Consider the following 19621-nt stretch of genomic DNA (forward strand, 5'->3'; position numbering starts at 1 on the left):
GCTAATTTTTGTATTTTATTGGAGACCGGGTTTCACCATTTTAGCCAGGCTGGTCTCAAACTCCTGATCTCAGGTCATCCACCCACTTCGGCCTGCCAAAGTGCTAGGATTATAGGCATGATCCACTGCTCCTGGCCTTCTAGAGGAATTTTAAGCCTAAGTCCAAATATTCTGTTTGTATAAATATATTCTAATATTTTAAATAAATTGTTTCTACTTTCCTGAACTTTATATTTTTTCTTGCTATAATGGATTTTCATAATCAGAAAAGATTAAATTAGTAATCATGAATTGCCTTTAACATTTGGCAGTAAGTCAGTGAAATTAATAAGGCACTTATATCCCATCTTTGACATCATTAAAAGCATCAAATCCCATTAATCTAAAACTTCTTTAAGCATTTTGAAAGTAGAAAATGCTTACATGGTTCTTTCAGTTCCTCAGGCTTTTTGTCTAATGATGCATGACTTAGGATAAGATTTTAATTCAGTGCCCAGCTTGAAACATAATAATTTTTCTGTGTACACCACAGATCCTCTACTTCCTTGTGTTAAAGCTTTATATGAACCAATTAAGGAGGAGCATTCAATAATGTGTCATTAACTGTTCATACTAATAAATGGATACAGCACATTTTTATCGCCTGTAATGTAGCACATACTATATAAAGATTTCAGTTTGGGGATGACTAGGTTTCTGGAAGGAGTAGAATGCTAAATCGATGGATGACATTGGGCTGAAAAACATTGCTGCTACTAATCAGCTTCGAATGTGTGACATGAACAGACAATAGAGAACACACATACATTCAGATTTGTACAATGCTATAATTGGACGTTTAAGGACTTGAATTTTTATACTGTGGTCCTTCAAATTATGTTTTCTGTAATTGTTTAAGAAATATTTGAGGTAGTATAAAAGAAAAAGAGAATAGTGAACAACAATGTCACTGGAGGCTTTTAAAATTAAAATAGATCTTTTTTTATTCTTATACATAGGTAAGTCCCTCCTCCTCCTTCTATATGAACTTTTCGTCCACATGCTGGTGTATGGTTTAGTGAGAGTGACATTCTAAAGAACATCGTGATTGCTAAGATAATCCAAAGACGGTTTTTCAGAATAAAATGACATGTTGAAGGTTTTTTCTTGCATCTACATTTACTGGTCCACAGCACAAAATAAAATGACCACATATACACAGGAAACTTGAATTTGTACATATGTAGCATCTGATATGTATCTGATATTCAGCATCAAAATTTCACTGAACGTTGTAGACGTGTATTTTTTGCATGTATATTTTACTTGATTTTCTATTTATGTACATCTAGAAAGTTTTAAGCCTAATAAATAGTTTTATAATTTTGAATAATAGTGTCAGTTTATATGTGAGGGAGTAGAGATGGAGAGGTTAGTAATGGATAATAATTAATAAGGCCAAAGGAGAAAATTTCATAGTAAGTATTGTTGTCATAATGAGTATAACATGAAAGTCTTCCTTTGCAAGACAGTAGTCCAGCAATTGAGAACTGTGGTTTCTAATCTTTGTCCATTATTTCCTATGTGACTGTGGACCTGTCGCTTGACCTCTCTGGTCATCAGTTTTCTCACCAGTAAAACAAAGAGCTTGAACCAAATGACCTCTATTGTTCACCTTGGGTTTAAATGTCCATAAATGTTCAATGAGCAGAATGTATTGTTTTTGTTTATTTTACTATGAGAAAAGAGAACGTGAATTAAGAGTAATAATTTGAATACCAATTATCCACATTAAAATAATGTCCCCTATGTGTGAAGCATAGCACATTTATCACACATACATAAGCACACTAAGCACTTTACAAATATCCTCATTTATTCTTTACATAGTCTTTTGAAACCAGTTACATAGTAGGCACTGTTTTGAATAATTGGTGACTTCCAGCTATTTAAAATAAACTGAAGTATGGTGATTGAGTACTGAGTTAGAAGGTCAGCACTGGTTTCACTAGGAGCTTCTCAAAGCACACTGCCAAACATGCTCCAGTGTCATTGTTAAGGCCTTAGACTAGGCAATCGTTATGGCAGTGGTTCTTCAATTTCAGCAGCAGGAAAATGATCTGGAGGGCTTGTTGGCACAGACTGCTGGGGTCGACCACCAGAATTTCTCATCCAGAGGGTCTGGGACCTGGCTTGATCACATGCATTTCTAATCGGTTCCCAGGTAATACAGATGCTTCTGGTACAGGGAACCCTGTTTTTTGAGAACCACCATATTAAAATTTACTTCATCGCTATAGAAATTGAAAGAGCTTTAATAAGCCCCTCTAATTTGCTTTAAAGATAGGTGAAATTTCACATAATTCTACTGGAGAAATTGTTTTACAAATTGTACAAAAGGACCAAAAATCATTTTATATTAAGGCTCCATTTATAGCAAGTGAACTTTTCATAAGTTAATAAATGCCTAAAAAAATAGTTTTGATTATAAAACCAATTAAAATCTCTGTGTTTCATTTAAAGCATAAACATATTTGAATAAAAATAGGTTAACAATAATTTGGGACATTTATTCAGTATAATTTTAAGATAATTTTATAAAATATATGTAATATTGCACTTGTTTCTGTAAAATATGTTTGGAAAAAGGCTTGTTTTCCCTAGTGTGTCATTTGTTGAACTTCTTGTTAAATGTATTTTTTCCCATTGAAAACAAAGGTTTTAATTAATGTGATCAATTCAACTATCTATACGCCCTGCCTTCATTGTAGAATTAGAAAGTGTTAATAAGGTGGTCAGATGTTCTTTCCAATGGTCATATTCCACATTTAAAGAGACGGCGACTGAGAAGAGGTGGCAAGCCAAACCGCCTCATGTTGACGATAATGTAGCACATTTTATCCTCTGCCATCATTTCCTTGTTAATTGTTTTTCTATGGGTAACTGGAAGAATCTGTCTCTTCTTAAAGATATCAGGACTCTGTGCTTTTGTGCCTGGAAGGAGATTTTAAATATTCCTAATATTTACATGCTCACTTAAACCCAATACATGGAATTTACTGGGACATTTAAGTTGTTCATGAAAATACAGTGAGTTGTTGAAAAATCAGAGCTTTAGTTATGATTAAGTTGTTGGTTTTACTTAAATTGGTTCTACCAAATTCAGTCTTTTAAGCAGAATCTGGAATTGGCAAGTCTGGCGTAATGTTGACCTTACAGATATTAGGTTAAATGACCTAATAGAACCAGCTACTGTACCCCTTCTTAGCAGAGTAGAAAAACCCATTCTATGGGTTTACTCCCAGGAAATACGTACTCAATGCTCACTTAGACTTTTTTTTTTTTTTTTTTTTTTTTTTTTTGAGACGGAGTTTCGCTCTTGTTACCCAGGCTGGAGTCCAATGGCACGATCTCGGCTCACCGCAACCTCCGCCTCCTGGGTTCAGGCTATTCTCCTGCCTCAGCCTCCTGAGTAGCTGGGATTACAGGCACGCGCTACCATGCCCAGCTAATTTTTTGTATTTTTAGTAGAGACGGAGTTTCACCATGTTGACCAGGATGGTCTCGATCTCTTGATCTCGTGATCCACCCGCCTCGGCCTCCCAAAGTGCTGGGATTACAGGCGTGAGCCACCGTGCCCGGCCAGACCTTTTATATCATGATGATAAATCAAGAAATGGGTGAAGGGGAGATAAGGAAGAGTTCAATTATTGTCTAATGAAAGAATCACGAAGCCTGCCCATTCATGGACAATGGAAACTTTGGTTTCCTCTCTTTGTGCTGGCTTTTTTTGGGGGGTGGGGGACAAGGTCTCCCTGTCTCACCCAGGCTGGGGTGCACTGGTGCAATCATGGCCTGAGCTACATCCACCTTCCAAGAGTAACAGTGCTCCTGCTCCACTGTGATCTTCCAAATCTTACATGGATTTCTCTGTGGTCAACTCTAATCAGCAACACTCAGTGAAGAAAACTCTGGGAAACATCGTTTAGCCAAGGGGCAATTACAAGGCCATGCATGACACCCTGAACCTGGAACATGAGGAAATGCGAGACTGGAGCTGATGGAGCCATTTTGTTCCCAGAAAGGGAAAGCCCAGAGCTGCTGGGCAGCGTTGTGGAGTCCAGGGATGAAACTAATATAATCAAATGCAGATAGAGGGAACAATGAAACTAAAACGAAACACAAGTTTGATCACACTCTTTAAACCCTGGATACTGGAATGCCTGACAATGCCTGAAACTGCCCTGGATACTGGAATGCCTGAAACCACCTTCAAGCCCTGGTTGCTGGAATGCCTGAAACTTTGCGGAGCCCAGGGATGAAACTAATATAATCAAATGCAAATAGAGGAAATAACAAAACAAGAACGAAACGCAAGTTTGATCACACTCTTCAAGCCCTGGATACTGGAATGCCTGAAACTGGAGTTTTTAGTTGTGAGAGAGAAATTCTTTGTGCCTAAACCAGTTTAACATAGGTTTCCTGACACCAGCTCTCGAAAGACTGGTAAATGACAATTTTGATGTAGGGCTGCTGTGTTTGCTCTAGCTGAAGTTTCTTAGGCTTTTTACAAAACAATCTTGGCATAAAATCCATCCAAGAGAAAAGCAAACAACAGTTAATTTGGATCTTTTTATTAATCAGGTAAAGAGCAATAATGAAAGATACTGTATTTTCCATTTGTAAAAAGACCAGGCCAGACACTGTGGCTCATGCCTGTATTCCAGACCTTGGGAGGCTAAGGTAGGAGGATTGCTTGAGGCCAGATGTTTGAGATCAGCCTGGGCAACAGTAAAGCCCCATCTCTACAAAAAATACAAGAAGAAGAATAGCTGAGTATGATGGTGCACATCTGTGGTCCTAGCTACTCAGGAAGCTGAGGCGAGAGGATCACTTAACCTCAGCACTATTTGCTGCCATCAGGAAATCTTTATTCCTCAAGTGCAATTCAAGAAGCAAGTTTTCTGAGTCCTTAGTATGAGACTGGCAACGGGCCTGCTTTTCTATAAACTTCTGCAATAAATCAAACGATAAGTAAATGGAACTTCACAGGCAATATCTACTCTCTACATACCACTTTATGAATTGCTGATGACATGATGAAACCACCTACAACCCCCATCAAGACCACAGGGGCACCTGGCCTAAGAGGACCAGAGACAGGTGACTTTGATTACTCTCAAACAGGACCTATTACCTAGTAGATGCACTTCACCTGCTGTCAGAAAGAAGATACGGGAAGAGAGGGACAGAGGAGGAATTCCCAGAATGCTTGTGAAAATTGTAAGGTTAGAATCGAGTTTCATGACCTGCTGGTGAAAAACAACCATGGCAAATTCCTTCAAACATTTCCTGAACGAAACTAGGAAAGCAGGTCCAAGGTCAGTGTTATTTTCATCTTTCTCAGCCATCTGACTTTTCATCGGAGATCTTTATCTCTTCTTTTGACTAAGTAATAATCCTAAAATGTTGCCTAAGGGGAAAGTAGAACAGCAATGGCAATCGAAGTGAATTACGTGATTCCAAGACATCACCAAAAAGTAGGGCAAAATGTAAAGGGTTACCACCAAAGGTGGAGTGTTTATTTTTTTTAAAATACATACAGCTTTATTAAGATATAATCAACGTATCATAGAATTCACCCTGTCTTTTCATTTTTAAGAGCCAATAAGCATTTTTTTTCTCAATATATAGTTCCTGTTTAATGTTTGGTCAACTATATTTGTAATTTGCTGTGCATAGAGTAATGCTCTCTGGGATGAAATAGGATATTGTTAGGTTTTTCAAGGTTGAGTGGAATGGTGTGGCTTGTGGTGAAATAAGAGATTAGTGATAGAGGTTATTTATAAGAGGAAGATAAATAAGCACTTGATATTACATCTCTAAAGCTATTTTCAAGAGATTTCACTGATAGTTTGGAAGAAAGAGGAAAATCGAATATCCTTTCACACTGTTAGGAAAGCTTTATATTTCTTTCTATTTTGATTGCTGAGAAGCTACTGTATACTTAGGGATAAGAGTCCAGGATCCAGTGAGACAGGTGCAAACCCACTGCATGTAATTAATCCACCCACTCTGGGTTCCTGTCTTGAACAAAGTTTCCGTCCATCTTTAATGAGAGCTCTGTTTTGACCACTTAGTATATTCTGTGTTTAGTAGAAAACTGCATTACTGTAGTCCCCCAGTATCTGTGGTTTCACTTTCCATGGGTTCAGTTACCTGTGGCCATCCTCGGTCTGAAAGTATTACATCACTACTCTTGTGCTTTGGGGCCGTTACCAAGTAAAATAAATGTTGCTTGAACAGAAGCACAAGAACCCTGTGACAGTCAATCTGATAACCAAGACAGGTACCAAGCGATGATGGAGAGGGAAAGAGTGAGATTTCCTCACACTACTCAGGATGCCATGCAATTTAAAATTTATGAATTGTTTATTTCTGGAATTTTCCATTTACATCTCAATGCCTACCTCATCCACCTCACTTCATCTCATCGTGCAGGCATGGTTTCATCTCACATCCTCACAAGAAGGGTGAGTACAATGCAATAAGACATTTTGAGCAATCATGTTCACATAACTTTTTTCTACAGTTTATATTTGTTTGATCTTATTATTATTGTTACTTTCTTTTTGAGCCTAATTTATAAATTCAGCTTTATCATAGAAATGTATGTATAGGAAAAATTGAAACAGGGTTTGGTACCATCAGCGGTTTCAGCCATCAACTGGCAGTCTTGGAACGTATCCCCTGCAGATAAGGGGCACTACTGTAGTTCGCTAGGTCTGTCATAAAAAAGTACCACAGACTGAGTGGCTTAAAAAACAGAAATGTATTTTCTTACAATTCTGGAGGCTAGAAATAAAATCAAAGTTTTGGCAGGGTTGGATTCTTCTGAGGGCTGAGAGCGAAGAGTATATTCCTGGCCTTTCTCCTCAGTTTAAAGATGACCATCTTCTCCCTATATCTTTACATGTTCTTCCTGTCTTGAATGTGTCAGTGTATCATATCCTTATCTTGTCTCTTAAGGGCACCAGTCATACTGGATTAGGGCCCACCCTAGTGACCTCATTTAATTTACCACGTGAACGACCCTACTTTAAATACAGTTACATTTTTAGGTACTAGGGGTTAGCACTTCAACATGAATTTGAAGGAGGGTACAATTCAGCCCATAACAAAAATTATTTGGTAAGTTCTTTTTTGTTACTAAAATCAACTACTTTGTTCAAATGCATTTTAATAATCCTGCAATGAGCCTTTTAAAATTTCTGCCTCCTTATTTTTCTGTCACCAGAAAATCATCAATGCCTGAGAAATGGGGGGCATTCCAAAGCCACAGATTGATCTGAAATACAGAAAGATGACAGACCTACACAGCTGGAACTGCCATTATTCTTTTAACTCAGGCATGATAAATAGTCAAACTCTGTGTACAGGAACTAATGGTAAACAACATTGGTGTAGGTAATGCAAGTTCCAGTCCAGCCTGGGCAACATAGCAAGGCTTCCTCTCTAGAAATAATAACAAACAAAACAAATAAAAAGAAACTTATTTAATACCTATAGAACATCATAGCTTAGCCTAGCTTACCTTAAAAGTGCTCAAAACACTTATATTAGCTTACAATTGAGCAAAATCATCTAACACAACACCTATTTCATGATAAAGTGTTGAATATCTTAGATAATTTATTGAATACTATACCAAAAATGAAAAACAGAATGATTATATAGGTACTTACTCAAAGTTTGGTTTCTAATGAGTTAGTATTGCTTTCACACCATCGTAAAGTAAAAAAAAATCATAAGTCAAACCCATAAATAAATTGGGGACTGTCTGTTCATATTTGTAGATAATTTCCCTTGGGTTTTCATTGTTGCCTCTATAGGATTTAAGTGCTGCAGAAAAGGAATACTGTTTTTCCAGGTGGGGAACTGTGAAGGCAGTCTAAGAACAGATTGTCACTCCTTTGATTTTCTTTTTAAATTGATGGACACTGACATGGCTGGGAAGCAAATGTCTCTTACTGAACAAAGAAAAACAAGGGGAGGCTTGGATCACCCAGAATGCACACTGAGCCAAGCATCTGGGAAATTAGTCTTGAAGGATGTGGTGGGTAAGAAAAAAGACAGGAGGCCCTGAACTCCTGAGGAGACCTGGTAGATCATCCTAAGCAGGGATTTGAGAAACCCCCCAACTGAGAATTGCAATTTGAGAGAGAAAGCTAAAAAGTTTCTCTTAATTGCCATTTTTTACAGAATTCTTTCAGTGCCCTTATGGTAAACAACCTTTCTTCGTTTGTCCAAGACTGAGGGCTTTCCTGAGATGTGGGATTTTCAGTGCTAAAGCCAGAGAAGTTTCAGGCAAACCAAGACAATTGGCCACCATAAGTACAAAACACTGAAGTCCCCGTTAAAAGTAAAAGTGACAACGGGGAAAGATAACACCCTGTCATTATCAGGAACTGTGTGCCATAGCTTAAATATCACCATATTAAACCTGTCATAAGGAAGGGACATGAGATATTTTTATAGATGAAGGGAATCATGGAAAGTACCCAGAGGCAAAACTTAAAGTAAATACCAGATGCAAAAGTTGATAGGGAGAGATGCTGAGAACAAACAGGCTGAGGACCAGACCTGATGCAACTCACGCCACTCTGATGTGGCTAATTCTTGCAAGTGTATCCGTAAGTTTGTTACTCAATGACTAGTTTCTCTGACTGCAAAACACTGAATTATTAACTTCATTCCATCAAAAAATAAATACAGCAGTGAAAACAATTTATAACTTTAAATGAACCTAACAGCTAGTTTACAGGAAGGATAAAGTGTTTCTTTTAATTTATGGAAACTAGTATTAGGATTGTTTATCTGCACAGTAAATTTAAAACACAGAGATAGCTTTAACTTACAAGAGGGAGAGGAAGAGAGAAAGCTAAGTGTTTAACTTTTCGATCTTTGCAAAGGGTCTTTGGAAATCCTCCTCCAGATTCCCCAGAACATGACAGTGACTTAACATGGATACAGGTTTTTCAGTTATCAAACAACCCATCAATTAGCATTTATGGAACATTAATTTGTGTCAACCCAGGTACTGTAAGTGTGAGCAATGATCCAAATACATTTAAATGGGAATTGATTGTTTTAATTATGGCAATCCAGTCAATGTCAGGCTCTTCTTTCTCTGCTTTTATTTTCCTTCTCTTCCTCTTTCCCCTTACTTTTCTCTTTCTCCTTTTCTTTTTCCTCTTTCTCTTCTTTTTTCTCATTGGCAAAAAAAAAAAAAAAAAAAAAAAAATCAGAGGGATAGACCTATTATTCTTAGAACAATAGATGAAGTTACTACTTCTGAGAAAACAATGCTAATTGTATATCTATTCTTAACAAAGCGCTATGCTTGGCACAAGACACAGAAAATCTTTCATTTTTTTAGGCCATTTTCAATCACATGGAGAAGCTAGACAAATATTTATTGACATGGCATAAAATATAATTGGTCAACAGTTATTGAATTTACATGTAGAGAGGCCTTGAATCAATTCTTTCTGTATTAAAAGATTTCCAAAACATTAAACATGAAATGCAGTGAGATCTGTTGTCATCATTACAACAATTAAGTCCTGTGGCTTCCTTTGCAGTTTTGTGGCATAATAATAGACATGTTTTTGTTAACTGCAAATTGTTCTTTTTTATATTTACCTTAGCTAGATTAAAACCTGATTTGACAGTTAATTTCAACTGTTGCACATAGTAAAAACAGCAGACTTGAAGATTTCTTCTTTCTGGACTACCTGCTTCTTAAGTTCCATTTTCCTGTGTCCTGGGATTGTAGAGTAAGCAAAATCAACAAGCTTTCCTGCCTTCTCAACCTTATTTGTATATTGATAGCTTCTGTATTATTTAGGACCCAAAACACCTTCAAATGGAAAGTTTCTAAAATCCTATGCAAGGTTTCTTATTAAATATTACAGTGACAACTACATTAATGCACTCTTTGATTCCTTGAGGGCAAAGGGCACTTGGAATACAACATTTAAAGCTCTGGGTGAATTCAGGAATCTATCAGTAAGTCCTGACTCAACAGAATTAGCTCATGTTTACCGGCAGGGCTCTTACATTAATAAAGGAGGTTTTATTTCCAAAACATTCCAGTGTTTAAAAAAGTCTTAGAAAAACTACAACCCTGACTAAACAGTGGTCAAGTAGAAATAATTCTATCCCTGAGTACTTCACACAAGAAAAGACCTTGAGAGAGGTCCAATTATAATTAACTATGGAGATTTGACTTAGAGTTGCTCTTGTCTTCAGAAAAAATGAAATAAACATTGTGTTGTTTGGGAATATAAAAAATGAGTGTTTTCTGGATATCGGATAAAGTAGTTGGCAGGAATTCTTGAGGCATGGAAGGTCAATATCCTAAAACATCCTAACCAATATAAATATCCTAACCAGTAAAACTATAGACTATTAAAATATATCTGTGAAAGGATTATCTAAAATTGTATATTACATAGAATTAGATAAAATGGCCCATTCCAATCAGTCTGCATATTGCAGCAAATTTTAAATAAAAATCTGCAATAGGATATATTTTTGTTTTTATTTGTCTATTTTTATGAACAATTTAATTTTCCACATTAAATGTACTTTTCATTGTTTGAAGTGCTTTATTGAAAGAGTTTAATAGAATACCTACTTTGAAATCTTGTTATTGTTCCTATGTTTTCTTTTGGCAGTAATGATGGATTGCATTTATCTATTTATGCTTCTTTTCTTGAGGCTTCTGGATTAATAGTATGATTTTTGTAGATGATTGGATAATCTCACTGGTGAAGCAATTTGTGTGATTATGAATCACATTCATACTGGGTATAACTTTCAGAACCACTGGGCCCAGAAAATATTTAGTAACTCATTGGAAGCCCCATGCATAAATCAGGAGATCTTAGAATTAAACCCAAGTGATGGTTATACAAATTTTATTTTAATAGCCTACATACTGAAATCTCACCACCCAGAAAGGCATTCCATTTTTGAGCAATTCTTCTTTTATGAAGTTCTATCTGTATTTGAGCCCAAATCTGATTTTTGTACCTTATTCATCATTTAATAAATGCTGACTGAGTGCCTGTTATATACCATAAATGCTGAAGATAAAATGATACATTTCCTCTTCTCATGGATTTTGCTCTCAGTGGGAGGAAACTATTTCACTAATGACCTTCTCCATGTGCTTCCTTCAGATGTTTGGAGACAACAATCATTCCCTCAAAACTTTAAAACATTTCTTCACTAGGCTGCACACCCAAAGTCCCCCTCATTTAAAATAAAGAATTTTTCAGATTCTTTACTGCATGTTACTTCCATAGTGGTTTGCCTATGTTCCTCTTCAGATAGTTGCCCCACTAGTGCTAAACCCAGTGTCTTGGTGAGGTCTGTCCAGAGCACATTTACCCATTCAGTCACTTATCTGAAAATCTTATTGGCATCTGTTACAGGTAAGGCAAATGTGAATATGCCCACGATTTCTGTCATTGAGAAGTTTATGTTCTAAAGGAAGTCCCAAAATGATTGAACGCTTCTCTAAGTGTGGGCAACCTAGTCCTGTTAATTCAGCCTGTGCTTTGCAGATAAGGAAATGGATCTTAATGGGTTTGTGACTCAACTTTTTCTTATATGTTAGTTTAAGGAGTTGTGACCCCAGGCATAGGCCCAAATACAACAAAATTCACTGAAATAAGCAAATAATCTGCAACTTAGAAATAATAAGAGTTGCAAAACAATCAGTTTTTAATAGGTAGAGTGGAATGATTGCAATGTAAACCTCTTCAGGGTTGTGGTAAGCTAAACTGATAAACTTATAATCAGTATTAGTTTGAAAATAGAAACGTCTATACAAATATTTATGGTAGAACCAAGTAGACTTACATGTTGTCATCATTATTAATAACATTTTGTTTTGTTTCTTCCTTCTTCTCTCAAGTAATGACAGCTTCTGAATCTGGAACACAGTCCTATCATTGATATCTCACAATTAAATTTCCCTTCTCTGTCCTCCTGGTCTCTTTAAACCGGTAGAAGTTTCTTCCCTATCTTGTCTTCTGTGTTAAGCCTCTGTACTTTGAGAATAATTCATACTTATTCTACAAAAGAGAATTAATAATCACAGTAGTTTTAGTCATTTCTTCACCTATGCATCTACTCATTTTATTCATTAAATTTTAAAAAATGAATTTAGTACTTGGTCCATGTTTGGAATTCAGTTAATTTTTGTGACATGAGTGAATAAATGAATGAGGACCTAATCAATTAAGCTCATTTCTTTGTACATTATAATATTCATTTGCTTAGTAGACAAGAACGAAAAAAGAGTTGTTTTTTTTTTTTTTTTTTTTTCCTTCTGCAGCTGAAGGAAGCTATAAGTCTGTGATGGAGAGGTGATGCTGGCAGTGTCAGGAACATCACAGAGGGTATCATCCAATGAGTGGCAGGCTGTTGTATCGCTGACATAATTCTGGCTTCTCCAGTGGCTAGTAAGTGCTATGATGATATACCTGTAACAAAGCCAGGGGCTCACAGTAAGTTATTTGATAAATTTTAATGTTCCTTTGAGTCTATCTCATGATTATTTTGAAAATGCTTCATATGCCACATAATATCTATCAGTGTTGATTGGTTTTTGTGTTTGTACCCTTGCCACCATGAGATCTGCTTTTAGCTCAGGCACCATTTGGGAATGGCTCTTGCCATAAAAGATCCACGCTCCTCCAACTTCCCAGCATGTTGGAGAAAAAGGTACAGGTGCTCAGGTTGCCACGCAGTGTTTCCAACCTGATAGAATAGGCAGATGTCATTTCCAGGGTGATAAATTTGTAGGCAGCCAAGGTTTTGCAAGATGAAAAGAGTTTATAGACATTAATTGCTAAATGTTATTGCATACATTTGGGGGAACTGTATAAACAGAGATTGAAAAGTAAGGATCCAGACATAGATAAAGTTTCATTCCTCAAAGGGAAGAGAACAACGTGAGAAAACAGAAGCCGGATGAGAAGGAATTTGGGTTGGACTAAGCAGAGGCTTACCTTCCTTACTGGTTATCACTAGCACCTAAGTAAGAAGAAACTGGAAACTGTAGAATAATTTCATAAACCTGGTAGAAGCAGTTGCAAGGATATAATTTTATGCCATATTTGCTGTGGCATACTATGAGTACTGTGAGTGTGGCAGGATGGCTTTTGTAACCCTCCTCACAACCAGTTCAAGAAACTTAATTTTCTCTTAGAATATGTTGAATATAAAAGTTTAAATAATAAGAAAAGATTGTTTTATCATTTTTCATTACATTGAAGAACTGATAAACATAATCTGTACAACAATACATACAAGATCTGATGGCAAGAGAGGGTGCTTATATTTAATGGAAAATGTTTGATTACCTTTTCTACAATGTGCCTGGAGATAAGCCCATATAGAACTTCCTCCTTTTCAATGCTCAGAATCTAAAGCTTCTGGGCCATACCAAGCCATGATGCAAAGCCAAACAAAAGAAGAAGCAGGGTATTGGTGGAGGGTGACTGGGCACCAAGGTTGAGGGTCTTTGGATGAGGAACTCAGGACCCCTTGTGATGCTTTAGCTTGATTGCAGTTGGCCATTTGGTGCCCTTGAAATATCCATGACTAATTTTCTTTGTTGTTGGAATAGTTTGCTAGGGTTGCCGTAACAAAGTACTAAAGACTAGGTGGCTTAATCAATAAAATGTATCTTCTTACAGTTCTGAAGGTAGAAATCCAAAATCAAGGTGCTGGCAAAATCAAGGCATTGGTTTCTCCTAAAGTTTCTCTCTCTGATTTGCAGATGGCTTCCCTCTTGATGCCTCTTCACATAGGTGACCCTTTGTGCACTCACACCCCTGGCATTTCTTCCTCTTCTCTGAAGTATTCTAGTCAGATTGGATTAGGACCACATTTTAACTTAATTATCTCTTTATAAACCTTATTTCCAAAATGCAGTTATATTCTGAAGTAATAAGAGTTGGGACTTCAAATTATGAATTTGGCAGGGACACAATTCAGCATACAACATTGCCCTGTATGGCATTCAAGAGACAAGTTGAATACTCCAGAGGAGATATGCCCAGACCCCAGAACACTCTCCAGGCATGGAGTGTGTTTATATGGCTTAGAAACAGAACATTTATTATGCACCATACCCAACTCTGCTCCTGTCAGGGACATGTGGCTGGGGTTACAGGAGCACATACAGAATTGCCAGTCCTAAGTGTACATTATAGCAAGTTCACCAATCTTCTGTTGTCTTCATGCAATTCTGAATTCTACATCTTTCCAGATATTGTTACAGATATTTAGGTTGGTTGACTCTATTTTTAATGTTTCATCAAAATGTCCACAGCCAAGAGGATGGTATTGGATGATGAGCAGGCCCCTGCAAAGAACAAGTCTTCATAAGGTTTATTTCTGGAGTGGGCTATGCAGTTACCTTTTTGATTTGGCATTGTGAAAGGCAAGACTCTATCTGGCTTTTTATTGCAGCACTCTATATAATAAATGCTATTTGTGAAAACAGAAGCAAATTAAAAGGCTAGTAGTCTACATGTCACTCATTTGTAAACCTCTTACTGTTGTGAAAATCACATGAAGTAATGTAAGCAAAAGTGATTTACAAAACTGTTAAGTGATGTACACATGTGTATTATCACTTTGTAGTTATTTTGGCTCCAGTAGTTCCTCTAGTATTGAGATGAGTTATAAACAAGTATTCTTATTGTTATCTGTAACTTCAGACTTATGAGCCTTAATAGGACTAATAAGATACTTATCTTTTTACTTGAAGAATCCATACTATACGTTTTATATGGGATGACAATACAGTCCTGGAGAAACATCACTCCAGAAGCCACCGAGTTATTATTTATGATTGCTTATGTTCTAGTCACACAAAATAGGTACAGAAAATGAAAAATTTGTGTCAAAAGGAATAACATGCCTTGGGGAGTTATTTTATGAGGCTAAAAGCATGAATAATGCAACAAGTCAGAAATGCAAAATAATTTGTAGTTAAAAGGACGATGTTTGCAAAAGAGCTCCAGTGACAGATGGGGCCTTGTTAGGAGGCTTTGTTGGGTGACAGAATTTCAGGAGAAAGAAAGAGGAGGTTTCACTGGCATTTTCTTAGGCTAAAACTCAGAGCTGGGCTGAAAGAAGATAAAGGAAGATAAAGAGGCTTTGTAAGCACAGGAGAGTAAGACAAGCGGGGACAGGAGTATTGGAAAGGCCGAAGCAGTGGATGGGCAATAGCCCCAGTGCCTCAGCAGGACTAGAATCCAAGAGGATTTGGAATTCTTTACCCTTTCATAATGTTTTTGTTTGCTAAAGGGGTTTTAAACCATATGTAGCAAAGTATTAATATGTGTTTAATCGAGTCATTTTTGTACATGGATACTTGCATTAACAGGAGTATATCCCATACTTTTCTATATGTTTGTTTTATCAAGTAAAAATGAATTAAAAATTAAACAAAGCCGAAACCCACTTTTTCTGCTGAGAGCTTCCTCAACAAGCAGAATCTCATATCACTCACAACTAATATTTTCATTTAGTAGTTGAGAAATATTCTTTCATCTGTCATTAAGAGGTAAGGATGCTATTTTTAAGACAGTACATTATTATGTATTACTATTTTATAAAGAACAACTCATATGCCATGTAGAAAGTATGCGAGAGACTGAGGAACTTTGAAAGTGCTATAGTTTTCCTCTAAAACATTAAAATTGCACAAAACTTACATAAATGAATTACTTCCCTTACAGGGAGGTATGTTGTAGTCAAACAATTTTGAAAGTAGGATCGGAAAACTGGGTTCTAGCTCAGTTCTGCTGGTAATAGTTTAATCATGGGCAAGCTGGGTCAGTTAAGTTTTCTGGTTCTTCCCTTCTTTATTTGTAAAACGTGGAAGATAGTCTTTCTAGCTCTGAATCTTTTCAGTAGGTGGTAGAGTAGCAGAGTGTTAAGGAAGTAGGTTCGGAAGTCAGACTGGGGCATGTAAGAGCCTTTACAGTCCCTATCTTACAGGCTGTTTATGAAAAATTTATAAAATAAAACAAACACAGCCCTTTAAACAGTGTCTCCCAAATATAAAAAGGCTTAGCTCTTTTAATTGCTGTTTTAGAGTGTTGTGATTCAGTATACTCAGAACTATGCTAGGCTTGTGAAAGATTATAACACCAAATACGTTGTTTTTGTTTATCGCTTGTATTTTTCCACTATTTTATTGCATCCCAGAATTAAAAAGAGATATAATTAGTATAGTACATACAATTTGCTAATCCATATAGTCTCTAAGAAAAGTAGGGTGGTGAGTTTCATCCTCAGTCTAGAAGAGGAGCTTAGGGATGAGACGTGCCAGTGATGGGGCTTGGACTGTGTCTAAAAGGACTTAATGAATAAGGTGGAAAACTAGCTAAGTCTTAGTGGCCATTCTTAGTCTCTTCTCAGTTGTCAGTGCTAATTATTGGAATGGAATAACAAAGTCCTAAGTAATTTCATCACTAACAAGGAGAGTTCTAGGTTATGGGAAGAATCTGCCTTAATTCTTTACATCCTGGGGCATGGATTGATAATTTATTTCTTAAGCAGGAAGTTTATGTACCAAAATTTGCATTCTTCTACTTAAAAGCATGAATTCCATTTCTTTCTAAGCTCAAATACTGTTTCCAAACAAGCTGTTTGTAATCTTCTTTGCCAGGAATTCCTCTGCGTCCTCGTCACTTTTCTCTTGCCCGGTGAGGCAGTGCACTTGGTTTTGTGCATCTTAGATTGAACCAGGAGGAGAATTCAGCTCTCATCAACAAAAAGGAAGTCAGCCTTGAGCAGAGGCTTATGTCACTGTCTAGAACTGTCAATGCCTTCCCCCTATAGGAAAGGCAGTTTCTCTTAGAGAACTAAACATTAAATTAGATCCTTCTAGAAATCAGGCTCCTGAAGAGTTTATTCAGAGTTTCTGGCTAACTGAGCAACATGGTGAACTGCAGTGAGCAAAGTTTCCCAGGCAGGTGGATCTGGGTTGGCTCTGCCTCCTGCAAGCTACTGAGATTACTGTGGCAAATTACTTACCTTCCCTGAGACTATTTGCTTTTTGTAAAGTTGGAACAAAAGTGAACGTACCTTATTGGGTTATTGCAAGGATTAACATGATAGTTCATGTATAGTACTTAGCAAACTAATGAATCAAATAAGGGTTACTTATGTGTGTGTTGCCATAATTTGGTGTATCTATATTAGTTCCCATCCCTTTGCCCTTTCTTCTCTTTCCAAAATGTAAACCACAGTGTTTTAAAATAGTGATATTAATGTTTTATATTTATTCTCTAGAAAATATAAAGAGAAAATTCAATATAATCTCAAATATATTGAGATATAGTGACTCTTCAAATTCAGTATAATCTCGAACAGTAGATATAAAACTCAAAATTCTATTTGGTCGAGAGAGAGAGGACTAGTGTGCAGAGAACAGAATTGGCGCACAGTGTTCTTTTATATCAACCCAGCTGTTTAGGTGGGTAATGGTTTTTGCTTCCCCAGTCCACACTGTTACTTACCCACATTCATTAACATTTTGTTTCTATGAAGATCCCAACATGCCTTTGCTGATACCCTTGAACGTGGCCTCCTAACATCTAAGGTTTTGTTGTGCTTTGTTTTGTAGTTGTGTACATTTCTCATGTTATCTGATGTAAAAGGATTTTGTAGGGAGATGGTTTTTAATGAGTTAAGTGATCTCAGAAATCTGACTGAGAATCCAAATTAAGGTGTTTTTCCTTTTTGGTCCCATACTAATCATTTTATTCACCTGTGCTGACTCTCTAATCACAAAGCAAATCAAGTCTTTGAAACCCTTTCATTTCCTCTTTTATGCTGTCTTTCACAAGGAAGCAGAAACAGAATACTAGTTCTGACGGAAAGGAGCCACTGACTTCTGCTTTTGGTCCTCTCTGTATTCTCAGTGTGACACTGGTCTCAGAAGAGATGACTATAAAGCAGCTCCTCTGAGAGTGGCCCTGAACATCTGGTAACTTTTCCATTGCTGAGACATTTCTGGAACTCAAGTATTTTCTTCTGTTACCCTATGTGGATTAACAAACCACGGAATAGTCAAACCCCTTCTGGAAATGACCGTGATGAAACCATACATATATAGCTAAAGACAGCAAGGATATAATTGTATGCTCTATAATGTACTGATACCAGGTAAATGTGATGAGAATAGATTCCATAAGTGATTCTCATTTTACCAATGTTTTCTTTTCTGCATACCTAGCAACCTTAATTGTAGTAATAATAAAAGTTTGTTAAACATTAACTGTATGGCAGGCATTTCTACTGTCTTAACATTCATAGTACCTACCTATGAGGTACAGGTACTATAATCATATGTGCTTTACTTATGAGGGCACTGAAATGCAGAGAAGTGAAGTGAATGCCCTATAGTTACACAGCTTGTAAGGTGAAGTGGTAGGTCCTGGAATCAAACTTGAGTCTTTGGACTGTAACTCCAGCAGAACCTAGTTTGGATAGTGTGCTTGCGAAAGGCTGCAATTTGTCCAAAGCTGCTGCTGCTTCCAAATGCCATTTAGTTTGTGTGAACAAGATAGTTTTGAAAAGGGAGCTCCCCACTGAGATACAGGCTTTTTTTAGAACAGCCTCGCCTTAGTTTCAATTACTTTAGTGTTTCTCACACGCAGTGAGGCTCCCAACTCTCTCTCAACCTCAGATGTCTGTAGGGATTATTAGAAAAGGCATATAGGATATTAGACTACTACGTGAGGACCTATTCTAATAAGACTATTTTCTAAATTTATTATAAATTTCCCTGGCATGTATTAGATATGTTTTCTATTTTAATGCCCAGCTGTTTTTTCAAGAATTCATTCTTTTAGGAAGATAAATAGCAAAGTGCAACAGAGAATACATATTTTCACTTTTTCAATGTGTATACTTCATCATGTATATAAAAACATAGACAATGTGTTTTGTTTTGGTGCTAAAAAGGAATTACAAGAAGAACCTTAAATCACAGAAATATGCTATGTGTAAGCAAGTCACAATAGAGAAATGAAAAAGGAGAGTGTGAATCAGAAATACTTAGAGGAAAGTCATTTTTCACCCTTCCTTGGTAATAGGCAGTAAATGAAAGGGCCTTTCTAGGTATAGCTCAGAAGGAAATGAAAAGGACCTTTTTAGGTAGAGCTCAGAAGGAAATGAGTGATATCATTCATTCTATAAGGAGAAATCTAGTTAATAGTAACAGGAAGGTTACCCTTCATCATTGAGAACATTTTCTCCTTTTCTTGTGACACAATGCAAGATACTCTGTGGATTTTTTTTTTTTTTCCAGAAACGTGAATTAATGAATACAAATGTCACTTTTCTCAGATCCTGCATGGGAACTATACTATGCTGAGGCATGAAAGGTTCTACTGGGCTACCATTTCTTTCAGTGAAATTAATGGTCATCCATCTTTACAACAGCTTGATTAACAGAGCACCTGGAAAGTCCCTATTTCCTGGTTTCTGTGATGCAGTAGACCTATAGGTATTTTCAAATCATAAAGCATCTATG

The 19621-nt window shown here is 36.7% G+C and overlaps 1 protein-coding gene across 2 annotated transcripts in view; it reads left to right on the forward strand.

The window, feature by feature from the left end:
- The first annotated feature begins 5278 nt into the window (after positions 1-5278).
- TMEM196 (transmembrane protein 196) overlaps positions 5279-19621 on the forward strand; it is a 399697-nt gene continuing 385354 nt past the window's right edge. Inside the window, exons 1-2 of one of the 2 annotated variants that reach the window (XM_064380552.1) lie at positions 5279-5360; positions 12392-12518. The gene's annotated coding sequence lies outside the window, so the exon portion shown is untranslated. Of the gene's footprint in view, positions 5361-6496; positions 6513-12391; positions 12519-19621 lie in introns of those variants that run through there. The other variant, XM_064380553.1, reaches the window with a different exon arrangement.

The sequence above is a fragment of the Aotus nancymaae genome, unplaced genomic scaffold (genome assembly GCF_030222135.1).
Source record: "Aotus nancymaae isolate 86718 unplaced genomic scaffold, 86718_ANA_hifiasm-v0.15.2.pri h1tg000025l, whole genome shotgun sequence".
In the NCBI taxonomy this organism is placed as follows: domain Eukaryota; kingdom Metazoa; phylum Chordata; class Mammalia; order Primates; family Aotidae; genus Aotus; species Aotus nancymaae.